Below are 13,045 nucleotides of genomic sequence, written 5' to 3'. Positions count from 1 at the left end.
ATTGGCTGTCTTTTTAACAAATATTTAACCAATTAAAGGCATTAAAAAGCGCATCTCTAAGAACTGCTCAAACTGTCAGTCAAACTTCACAACTCCGTCCCCTGAGCGCCGCGAACTTACATTTCAGCACACATCAGTCATAGAGCAGAAGCAGATGAACGTCTTCGTCTTGTAACGGTAAAATATTTTGTTGTTTGAATAATTGCAACGTTGTCTTTATGAAATAAACACTAGTATGTCTATAAAGGTACATATAATGCATCACCACACTGGTGTGATGTTGACGTAATGTGATGTCATCGTTTTAATGATGGACAAATTGCACACATTCGCTGGTCAAAAGCCAGACTTCGACTTGAGACCGTCTTTTTGGCCACTTCTCCCAAAACAGCTCATACTACTTTTTCAGCTATTAAAATAGTTCAGTTTTATATATAGGCCAAATGGCAATGTAATTATATTTCGTTTCAGTTTTTTATTAAGTTAAAGTGCCCCTATTATGCCTTTTCAAATATGATATTTCATGTAGTTTGTCATGTAGCTGTATGTGAACATAAACTATCTGCAAAGTTGTGACGCCGACAGTGCACTATAAATGAAGTTTTTATCTAACAAAAAAAAGAGTCGGTTCACATTCGCCTAAACGAGTCGTCAGCAATTCGAATCTTTTTCTGTTACGGCCACACGTCACGAGCTACACATTTGCGGAATGTCCGCCCACATTTTTATGTCGCGAACAACTTGCCCGCCCACAAACAGTAGGCCTACCATACCATTTTCACGTGGATTACATCATGTCAAGAAGGCATCCTGCGCTGTGAGAGTGAATTTGTTTTATATGCCCTTCCGAAAGATGAAACTACCAAGAATGAGTGGTTAACATTAATTTTTTCAACACCTCAGCAGTCCAATTACAATCTTGTGTTGTGTTTCGCGTCATTTTACTGATGACTGCTTTTCCAATCTTGGGGAGTAACGTTACAACGTGGGATTCACCAAACACTTGGTTTTAAAAAATGGATCAGTGGCCGGTTTATTTGGACCGGCTTGCTCCTCTGAACTTCTACCTGTAAGTATGATTAATAATTGATGATTGTATTTTCTAGCGATCGTTCAAAATACGTCTTTGTGTACGTTATGGTGTGTAACAACCCCGCACATGTCTTGGTAACCGGCTAACTTGCGTTTCTGTAGTTCTGTTGTTCAGCTGTGAGTGCAATGTAGTCTAAAAATTGTGATTGATGCAGCTTGACTGTCTGTCTGCCTTATTAGTTTAAGTAATGATAATGATAAACAATGGCTTAACGCAGTGTTATGGGTTGTACGTTACAGTGTTGAAGTTCACAACGTAGAGGTGTGCCCGGTTCGCTTACAAAAGCAAATTGCAAGCACTTTCCACAGTTAACATATGACACCCACTGAGAAACGTCCTGCTCCAGTCGTGCTTGCAAAACAGTTTCTTGTTTATGTGCACTTCAACCGTTTCATCGTCAGACTCCGGCTCGAATTGATAGGGTAAAATCGAGGCTATCTTTTCTATGCATTAACAGGTCTCCACAGCTGTCATTCAGTTATGGCAATGGGCGTTTCGTTTTTGCGCTGTAGCGGTAGACCAATCCAAAAGGACTGCACCATCTGACCAATCACAGCAGTGAGGGCTCACTGAAAGGAGGGGTTTAGAGAGACTGATTCTTCGAACTGCTTCAAACGAGTCGTTTACGAATCATTTAGAAACGGGGTAAAATTAAATCTAATTTTGGAGAAAACTAAAGTGTTTTTTGAACTTGCATACATGTAAACCTGTTTTAAGAGACTAATACAACAATATTAACTACATTTAAAATGGCATAATAGGGGCACTTTAAAAAAGTTAAAAGCTCTGGTCACTTGTATTAAGTTTGTGTCTATTTTTATGAATAAGCCTGAATAAGACATGCTCAGGAAACGGACATGAACATGGGTCTCACGGAGCACATGGTGCTGTCCAGTTTTGAAGTCTTCCTTTGCATGTAAAAGGTTTTCTCGTTGTCTTGTGTAGAACCCTGAATAGGCCTCAAATGTAGGCCTTAGCCCAGCTCTTGTCGGACAGCTTATCAGAATTCTTGGTAAGAGTCTGGCCAGACTCCGACTTGAGACCGTCTTTTTGGCCACTTCTCCCAAAACAGCTTATACTACTTATTCAGCTATTAAAATAGTTCAGTTTTATATATAGGCCAAATGGCAATGTAATTATATTTCGTTTCAGTTTTTTATTAAGTTAATTTAGAAAAAAACATTTGGAGCATTTTTTTTTTCCGTTAAATATAAGTTTTTGATTTTTAACGACCAAGCGGCCAGCGGCAAACCGTGACTTGATATGCTTGTTCAATTTAGCCTTTTAAATCATCACGGCTTGCCTAAAATAAAATCTATAGATATTAAACATTTCAAGCATATCAAAATGCTAGTTTAAACGTTTAACCTATATGTGCGCTGTTAGACTCATATCCTATCGTTTGTGCGGAGAGTGGAGGCTAATGCGCGCTTTACAAGACATGGAGGCGTCAGCGCGATCACTTGCATTGCAAACATCTTAAAATACGCCAACGTTTTTGCTCGTAAAGGTAGTACACATTATTCGTAACTGTAAAGGGTCTATGTTTATTTATGTGCACTCACAAACAATATCAACAGAATGTTGTGCTTTTACTATAAAGAAAACAAAAAAGATGGGCTCTCTTGGTCAGGAACAGGAGCTTCACATGAACCGACACTCAGCGAATATAGCCTACTTGCTTTAGACACAAGATAAATATAATGCCTTGAATAACTACTTTAAAATGAGATCATTTAAATCGAAAACAAAAACTCTTTTATTATGCAATCCGTAACGATACATTTTTCTCTAAAGGCACGTCCAATGTGGAAATGGCGTGTGAGGATAATACACTTTATCTTTGTCACTGACTCAGAGAACACTAGTTTATTAATAATTCAAATATCTCCCCATTTCATCTCGACACATTAATGGTAGCTAATTTCTTTTACCGGTGCTTTGTGGCAGTCTTTAGCCTTTTATGTGCGCTTGATCGCGGATTTGCGGAACTCTTGAAAATGCGCTGAAGGCGCGCTAGTTGCTGCCGCTCGGGCTGAAATGCAGGGCTCTGGTCACTTGTATTAAGTTTGTGTCTATTTTTATGGATAAGCCTGAATAAGACATGCTCAGGAAACGGAGCGGCGACATGAACATAATGCAATTCATTTACGGACAATATAGGAATAATAGGAATAATGGAAATTCCATGTAAACCGGAGTGAAGAGCTTTGCTCTTGACATGTAAACATCATAAGGCGATTAAGTCCTTACTCTGATTATTGGAAATAATCGCATTATTCGTGTGCATGTAAACGTAGTCAATGTCACAGATTTACTGTGATTTGATTAGTAATGTAGAGATACTTCTTTATTATTTATGTCATAACTGTTTTAAATTTCTCAAAATCCTGTTGGTTTCCAGGTGTAAATGAAAAACATCTCACTGTACATTTGAAGACATGAACGCAAACACACATGCATTCACACGTGCGAGATTATCTGTCTGTCACCACCTTAACTGTAGACCAATTAAACTGTCAAGTCCAAGTATGAAGACAGATATGATGCATGACGGCATGCTGAATACACCCCCACACAAGTACAAAAAAAAAAAAAAACAGCACAATTAACTGAGCTATTAATAACACATGCAGGTGTTTAAAGGTGATGTGTTTGGATGTGTGCTTCAATTATTACACTAAATGTCTGAAGAAAGACTGGATAAGCCTGGAAAAAAACACGGTATTACCATAGTACTTTTGTTAGCAACAAATCATTATTATTATACTTTCTATTTATTTACACTACCAGACTAGTAAAATCTCCTACCTGATCGTATGACGAAAATGTACCTGTGGGAACTTTTTCGCAAGAGGCGAAAAACATACTAATAAGTACATATCACTTCAGTTACCAACAGAAATGAACACTAGAGGCTGTAAAACACAAGCAGTTCGTACACAGTCATGATTACATGATTACTTCATATGTTTCCCGTTCTAGACATAACAAGCTTATTAGGTAGCTTATTAGGTAGTTAAAGCGTCACTTAAAACCACATACAAAACCAACATCACATAAAACGTATCACATGTATGTTCATCTGTTCAGGTGGGGGGGGCTGATTTCTCAATGGTGCGATTAAAAAAAATCTTTAGGCCGTTTGAGAACAAAAAATAAATAAATAATACTATGTGCGACTATGAAAAAATATTTAGGACACCCGATCAGCATATTTTTATTTGCGCTCAGGGAATCTTTAAAGGTTTCATGTTTTTGCAACGTTGAGTAATGTATCATAGACATATCTCACGAATCCCAGCTGATGAATTGATTTAATACAACAGTTAAAAAAAACAAGTAGTTATTATTAAGTGACATTGTATGACTATAACACTATTGCCTTATTTTGTTCTATTTCATCGTCAAAAGTAGTCTGAAACAAGTCACAACTGAGCCGCTGCGCATCTCCATTCAAACACAGATGTGTTTCATTATTGAATGAACGTGCGTTTTTAAACGAATCTAGTGAAATTATTCAATTTCCCATTCATAAAGACAGTCACTTGCTTTATTCTGAATGAACCAGCCGTTCGAACAAATCAAATAATTGATATGATTCAGAAGTTAAATCAGTGTCTTATCTTTTTCAGTTATTTAAATCATTTAATATTTCTGTATTCAAAATGTTATATTTAAAACATTAATCTCAACATGAATTTATGAATTTGATTGCACTCGTGCCACCTCTGACCCTCATTAAACATATGAAAAGGTAAAAACAAAATTCCCCTGTAAATCACTTTAAGGAGTCAAATACCATCTCGTAATGGGAAGGCAATTTTTTTTTTATCAGATTTTTGATTATTGTTTAGAATGTCCTCCTGAAATTTTGACTGTGCTCCTAAGTGCTCCTAACAAGTAAAGTAAGCATAGAGCCCTGGATTGACAAATTTTTCATTAAGAATGTTAAGCTAAGGCCTGATCCGTCCAGAAATCATAACCAATGCTCTGAACATGGAGCCAAGCCCTGGTCTGGAGACAGCATTAGATAATGAGCCACATACGATCAAGTCCGAGCCAGAGCCAGAGAATTTTTAAGTTTAAATTTCAGCTCAGTGAAGCACTTTAAGCACCAACACTTTTTCAGTAAGTTACCTTTCTTGTAGAATTGTGCTTTAAATAAAGAACTTTATGTTGACCAGATTGTTAGTTAATTATTTACAAGTCAATATTGCCTATATGGACAGCACTTAAAAAAAAAGTGAACTTGTAAAACTGAGGTGTTACATTCGATGCTGTTGAAAAATTGGGTGCACCTAACATTTGTGCTGGTGCACCTACAAAAAAAGTTAGGCGCACAAGTGCAACCAATGCAAAAAGTTAGTCTAGAGCCCTGCACTCAGTGACATTGCACATCGAATATGTTACAAAAAGTAACTGCGATATGTATTTCGAATCTTGCAAAAACTTTCCCACAGGTACGTTTTTGTAGATCAGATCAGGTTGAAAATCTTTCATGCTGCATGCAATCAAAAGTAGTGTAATAGTAAAAATGGTAAAAATTTTACTTTAATTGAAAATAAATGTTTTTTATTTAACATATTTTAAATTAATTTAATGTATCACTGGGAAGACTGCACATCGTGTTGGTTTCATATGGATTACTTTATCACAGAATGTTTGTTTTCACGACTTACTTTGTTTAAAAGTAGACATTTCAAACTTTCTATAGGTATATTTTTCATGTCTGTGTGTCAAGTATTCACTGAGTTTCATCAAAATGAAGAGACCAAGACGGCTGAAAGCACACCCTGTCAGTTTTCTTTATTTTACAAAAGCATAAAGTTGTGTTATTATTATGAGTGTAACAAATAATAGTAGACCCTTTACAGATTCAAATGATGTATTGCTCTTAACTAAACGATCAAAAATTATGGCGTAATTTACGTTTCTTTAGAGGTTATCAGAAAAAAAATGTCACAAAACAAAGTCACTTTTGACTTATTTAATGCATCCTTACTGAAGAAAAGCACAATAACATCTAAAAAATCTTTTTTGAACAGCATAGTATATAAGTAAAATAAGTAAAAAAATAAAAAAATCTAGCTTGGGATATTAACAGAATATAAAAAATACAGTGTATATATAATTAATAATAATTAATTCATTACAAATTGCTGGTGGAGACTGGTCTCTTTGTAGTGTTTATGAGTTTCAGAGTAATTATTACTGTAGTGCAGAGACTCCGGAGTGTAATTTCCATAATCACAACATGAAACACCAAAGGCTATTTATCCCCTTTTCCATTTCTAAAAGATGCTTTGCATTTTTAGCTTATAGGCTGCAACTAAGATCATATTGCAACACATCAAAGGAAAGCGTTTAGAGCAGTTGTGTGCTGAAGTGGCATGACACAGGCCTGATTTGAATCTCTAATCATTCCGTTGACTCACTAGAGCCTCTTTCTGACAATCAAGAACACCATCACAAACAGCCCAAAGAGTCTGATTTACATTCTCTATGCTTCCCTTTTAAACCTGCAGGATCCCCTGTAGGGCCCCAGACAGACTTGAACTAGATGAATCTATTCTTTAAACCCAGACCTCATCAGTCTCCATGCATAAATCCAACCCCATCAAGCATCATTTGATCTTTTGACCCTGTCAATCAAAGAAATCTGACATGGATACTGATGCCCTGTGAGTGTGTTGGAGACTCATGAGAGGGGTTTAACATGGTTTAGGGCTACATTAATGATGGCCTGCTGATGGGGTCTTACTTAAGCCCTACAGGGAGACCCAGGGGGTCATTTAAATTCACACACTCACACAACTAGGAGAGCCACTTATCAATAATGAAAGAAACCGTTGGGTGACCTCCGTCTGAACTCACGCTGACAGAAAAACAGAACTGCTCTATTGCTCACTAGCTTAGCAACCACACAAAGCATCTGAGGTAAAATAATTAAAACAATAATAATAAAACCCTACTAAGTGAATCCTAAATATACACTGATTAACATGATAAGTTATATTCATGGACAAATGTTGACTTATTGATCAAATAATCTTTTACAGTGTATAATACCAACTGAAAACCGAAAAACCCACATATGTGAATATTTTAGGATGATATTTGAAGAGCAGGTACCACAGCTGGTCTGTCGATCTCCATTAGTTAAGGTGAGAACAAAGCTAAGCACAGCTCGGCCCTTTCAACATTCATATCTCACAACTAATTGAAGCTGTCAGACATAATTTCACCAAAACAAAAGCCTTTTCCATCACTGAGAGTCCTTGCAAACAGGCATTAGCATATAAATAATGTCTCGCCGAATAAAGTGTGTTCACACCTTGATATGACAAGGAGAATATCGCATCTGAATAAGTAAGTGTTCGATTCATGTGTGCTTGTGAAACATAAAAAAAAATTCCGATCCTAATTAGAATGTGCAAGTATGTGGTTTAGTTGCAGGGCAGAAAATCATGTGGAAAAAAATAGCGCCCTTATATACTGCCCTCTTCCACTTCCTGCACCAACCACACACAAAAAGCGTGTCTTTGTGCTTGCGTGCATGTATGTGTAAATGTGCATTTTATAGCGGCTGTGACACATATGCAATCACACAGAGATGCAAACACATTAACCCTCACACTGACAGAGGTGTAGCCATGCTCACAGGCTCACCGCAGATACACAGCATTTGGTAAACATGCGTGCAAGACACACCAAGATATCAAGTTCTCAACAGCTGAGAGATACACTATGAGGAAGTGAAAAACCACCAAAGCCAGTACAGTGCCGATAAATCTATATCATTGCGAAAGCCACACACGCACACCTAAACACATAAAATGCATGCATATGCTTGACAGCAATAGTGTAAAAATGATACACATATGATTTTAACTTTACTGTGTTTGGTTTAAACTTCCCTGTGCTGCTGTAATTGTAAAATATGCATCAAATTTCCGTTTATATAGCTGATGCTTTCATTTAAAGGAAGTTGTCTCTGCCATTCTCACACCTCTGTCACGGATGTTGTTGGCCACTAAAACTATCTACATCTACCACATGCCATCTCTCCCACGACCCATTTACTGCCATCTCACATCTGCCTCTTCCTTTCTCTAGCTTTGAGTTTTGCTTTGTGTCACCTCAGAGGGTTCACTAGCAGGTCGCAAAAACTGTCTGAGTCAAAGCGAAAGTCTCAACTAGGCCTAGAGTTGTTTTCAAAAAAAAAAAAATTGTTTTGTCACTAGAATATTAAGCTGTGACCCCATTTTTTCACACCGATATCAGATTTGAGCTGTTAAAATAAATGTGATTTAGCTTTGAGCGTACAAAAATGGAATAAGAAGTAACAAGTGTACAAATACTAGTGGTGTTGTACTAGAAAATAAGAGTGCTAAAGTAAAACTAAAAAAATCTAATGAAATATGAGATCAAATATCTGTAAAGCATCTAGGCAGCGTTTCTTTTGCCTCCCTTGGTCTCATTATATTTTCATAAGCCCCTAAATCATATAAAAGAGAAATATAGATGACAAGTCGAATTAAAGGTGGTGCCATGACTGTGATTGGCTCATCGTGCAACAGATGTGCTAATCAGTCTGAATTTATCAAACATTCAAACTACAAATTATTTAGAAGATGAACAACCTACGCCTGGTTTAAACAGCTGGATTTTAGCAGCTGACAAATTTGTGAAATCGGAGATAAACGCATGTTCGTGAAGTGTGTATTATGAAAGATGCGATCTAAGAGACACGTCGATGTGTTTCTGATGCCCATCCATTTGGCATGCTAAATATCTGGACCTGACGGCAATGTTGCCAACTTGTTTCAATGGAAAGAAGCTAAAGCCTGCTTGAAAAGTCATTAAATGTCACTAGATGATGTCATATGTTAATTAGCATATTCATCGGCAATCCGCCATTTTTTTTTTACATTTGTCTCTCCCCTGTTCTCTGTGCTCACATACTGTATTTTAATAGCCAATTTCTCAATAAAAAGCCTGATCTCATGATGAAAACGTACCTGTGGGAACTTTTTTGCAAGATGTGAAATATGTACCGCCATTGTCACGTGAGAGGGAGGAGATCTGGGTCCAAATGCAGGGAAGGAGTTTTAATATAAATAAACAAACTAAACACAAACAAAAGGCCAACACGGCACAACACAACTTGAATATAATACAAAATAAACAGAACTGAAAACACGGTCAAGAGCAGGATCCAGGAACACACAGACAGGCTAGTTGACACACGAAGACAATGCAGCCAGAATGAGCAGTGAGACATGAGAGTTCTTATAGACCAGATAATAGTGAGCAGGTGTGAGTGTAATCAGTGCTAATGACAAGACAGGAGTGAACAATCAGGGAAGTGCAGTGCAAGGGGAACAGCGACCTCAGGTGGCTGAGGGAAACCCCACAGCCCAGATCATGACAGTACCCCTCAACGGCGTTCGAGTTTCAAAATGGCCGCCAGGTGAATAAGGCGAAGAGATTCGTCCTGACAGTTTCGTTTTTGTTCTGTATCCAGTGCTCTACACAATTGAGCGCGCTCGCCACCAACTGGACAGGGGTGGGAATTACAGTTACAATTTACAACAAATCACCCGCAGTGTAATCTTTCAAAATGACGGACAGCCTTCAGATTTTTCCGTCACTGATTAAAAAAATCCGTCAATGACGGACAATTTTCGGTTAACGCGACCTCTGTTATAACTACAACTTTAATGCTCAATGACATTTTAAAATAACGTGCATCTGCACTACACCTAAACCTACCCGATAGTATGAACAAAAGCAAATGTGACGTAAAAATGCAATCATAAGCAATCTTTCAGCTCTTTCGCCGTGCTACCGAGCAAGCTTGTTTAATCTGAAAAGCGAAACATATGGAGCTGTAATCCTAATTTTGTGTGAAAACGATTACAAGTGTTTGTTTTACCACCTCCAGTGTTCATTTCTGTTGGAAACTACAGTGCTTTGTACTTATTGGTACGTATTTCAAGTCTTGTGAAAAAGTTCCCATGGGCACATTTTTATCATGAGATCAGGTAGAATATTTTTCTGTTTCTGTAAGATATAATGGCTCAAACGCAGCCAATTAAGACTACACAACCAGCTCTCCTTTCCAAGCTGTTAATCTGCACTAAAATCCTGATTTATAATCAAGAAGTCATCAGACATATACAATACACATAAGATGAAGACTACGGCTGTACTGTGATTTCGGCTATATTTACATGTAAAATTGTCATTCAAATTGTCATTCAACCAGCAGAACATATATTTTAACTGAAAGTTCTGCTGCTCTCAGTCACTCAATGAACAGATCAGATGTAGAAAGAGAGATGTGTGTGCAGTGTGAAACTAAACCTTGTGCCCATGCAGTGGTACCAGCGAGTCTTAGAGACTAGAATAGGCCAGATTTACTAACAGCTTGCGTCAGCTCAAACCGTCTTTTGGCGTTAAAATAATGCTGTCAGGATTTACTAAAGATTAGCACTAGATTTGTAGCTTTTTTAGAAAAAAAGACACGAAAGGGCTCTTAACAGTCACTAAATCTAGCAGCGACTGATAGTCCTGCAGTGCGAAATGTGTTTTGACTGAAAATGTCTTTGGTGATGACCTACAGCCAATGAGAGAGCATGATACAGGGCTCTTCTTTGTTTATTTTTTTTATTCCCACTGCAAATACAGAAATAGCTTTTTGCGGGCTACTGTTTTTAAAAGAAATAAATCCATTCTCGTGTGAGAACACCTGTATCTCCAGATCTTATACTGCGTTTGATTTGTCATCGGAGGTAGGAAATTCCAACACTATCTCACAACCAATTCGTACATATTTTATGAGATATCTAATTGGATTTCATTGATGGGAAGGTTTTGGGGTGGGGTTAGGTGTAGGTCATTCGTACAAATGTATATGTATTGTGCAACTAGTACAATATGTAAGTTTTAGCTAAAATTGTATGAATATATATGAGTGAGGTCGTACAAATTTGCACAAATTAGCCACCTCGTAAAATATGTACGAATTGCCGTGAGATCAGGCTGTAAATTCAGAACTCCATGTCTAGTGTTAGGGGCAATGCATTACAAGTAACGTAAGTTACATAATCAGATTACTTTTTGAAGTAACTAGTAAACTAGTAATGCATTACTTTTTAATTTACAAAAAAAATAAGTTACTTTTTCAAATAAGTAATGCCAGTTATTTTTTTTCCTGTTTATTGATTGAAAGCTCTCAGATTCAGTATTCTTCAAAATGAATATAAATAGTGAAAACCTGTGCAAACCTGCAATAGTTAAATATGTTACATAATACAAATATCCTTTATGTATTTAATCCCATTTTATCAACCAGTGTCTTTGCTGCTGACTTTCGATGATCCAATTCAACCATACTAATAAGCAAAAAAAAAAAAAAAAAAAAAATTGTTGAACTTTCTTTTTCTGCATTCTACTGTAAAGACGTGAATTTACTTTTTCTTCAGCCTAAGGCTTTTGGTTTGAAAGGGCTTTTACATTTGCCAAAAATATAACCTCTTATATTAAAAACAAACAAGCAAGCTCTGCCCAGATTTAAGTAATGCAAAAGTGACGTAAACACATTACTTTTCATAAAAGTAACTAAGTAATGTAATTAGTTACTTTTTTAAAGAGTAACCCAATATATAAATGCAATATTTTTAAAAGTAACTTTTCCCAACGCTATCAATGTCAGGTTTGTCAAATGGAACGCTCAAGTAAAGGCTGAAATACACTACACGACTTTTAAAATCTGAACACATTTTTAAAACACTTGCCATCTCATATTTACCAATTGTTATTTCTACACAACTGAGGAACATAAACTTGTCGTTCTGATCACAAAAGTGTGCCTTGTTGCTAGGAGAAGCATGACAAATTGAAACAATATGTATTCTAAAATCAGCTCTAAATATCAAACATGTTTGATATCCTTCGACTGGATGGAATCAAAAGTCTGAAGCTGAAAAATCTCAGTCTGTGACCATCATACACTACGCATTTTTCTCTGGCTCTGGCTCTGAATTTCGTCAACTAGCGTCAACCCTGTCCAGACTGTAAATCAGCGAAACATCGGGGCAAAAATCATGTAGTGTATTCCAGTCTTAAGTCAAAGTTCCTTCTTTGGAACTCAGTCCGCCTCACTCAACCCCAAGTTGAGAAGTCAAAATATCCACTCCCTAAGTGAGCAAAAGTAACAGCCATGAATACAATAATATTTATAAAGCTTCTGTTATATTCCCGTGTCATTATTGAGTCATACACTCATTACTGCCCAACCTCTATCTGTAAACGTGGCTGTGTTGTATGTGTCTGCAGTTACAAAATGCGATGTAATGCTCTGTCTTTGCTAATGCTAATATGGGAGGACTCCATTAAATTTTTCTTACTTCTGTACTAGAACACAGTCAACTTGAATTGTGACATCCAACTTTCAAGGTAAATCAAACACAAAATTACAATAGGTGTGTTCGACTTGTTTGTAGAAACATTTGTAGACCAGAAAAAGTTGACTGTGAAAGCCTGTTTACAATGTGACCCCGTTGCCGATCTGTTGAGCAGTGTGCATATATACAGTCAGGTCCTTATGTATTTGGACACTGACACAATTTTTATTATTTTAGCTGTTGACCAAAACATATTCAAGTTACAGTTATACAATGAATATGGGCTTAAAGTGCACACTCTGAACCTTAAATTTTTAGGGCAGTCTCATCAAATTGGTAGAAAGGTTAAGGAATTACAACTCTTTAATATGTACCTCCCCCCTTTTTTAAGGGACCATAAGTAATTGGACAGTTGACTCAAAAGCTGTTTCATGGACAGTTGTGGGCTATTCCTTCGTTTTTTTCTACATCAATTAACCAGGTAAAAGATTTGGAGTTGATTCTAAGTGTGCCATTTGTATTTGGAAGATGTTGCTCT

The sequence above is a fragment of the Garra rufa genome, chromosome 11, assembly GCF_049309525.1.
Source record: "Garra rufa chromosome 11, GarRuf1.0, whole genome shotgun sequence".
Lineage (NCBI taxonomy): Eukaryota > Metazoa > Chordata > Actinopteri > Cypriniformes > Cyprinidae > Garra > Garra rufa.
The sequence above is the reverse complement of the archived record's forward strand: the minus strand, read 5'-3'. Positions refer to the sequence as shown.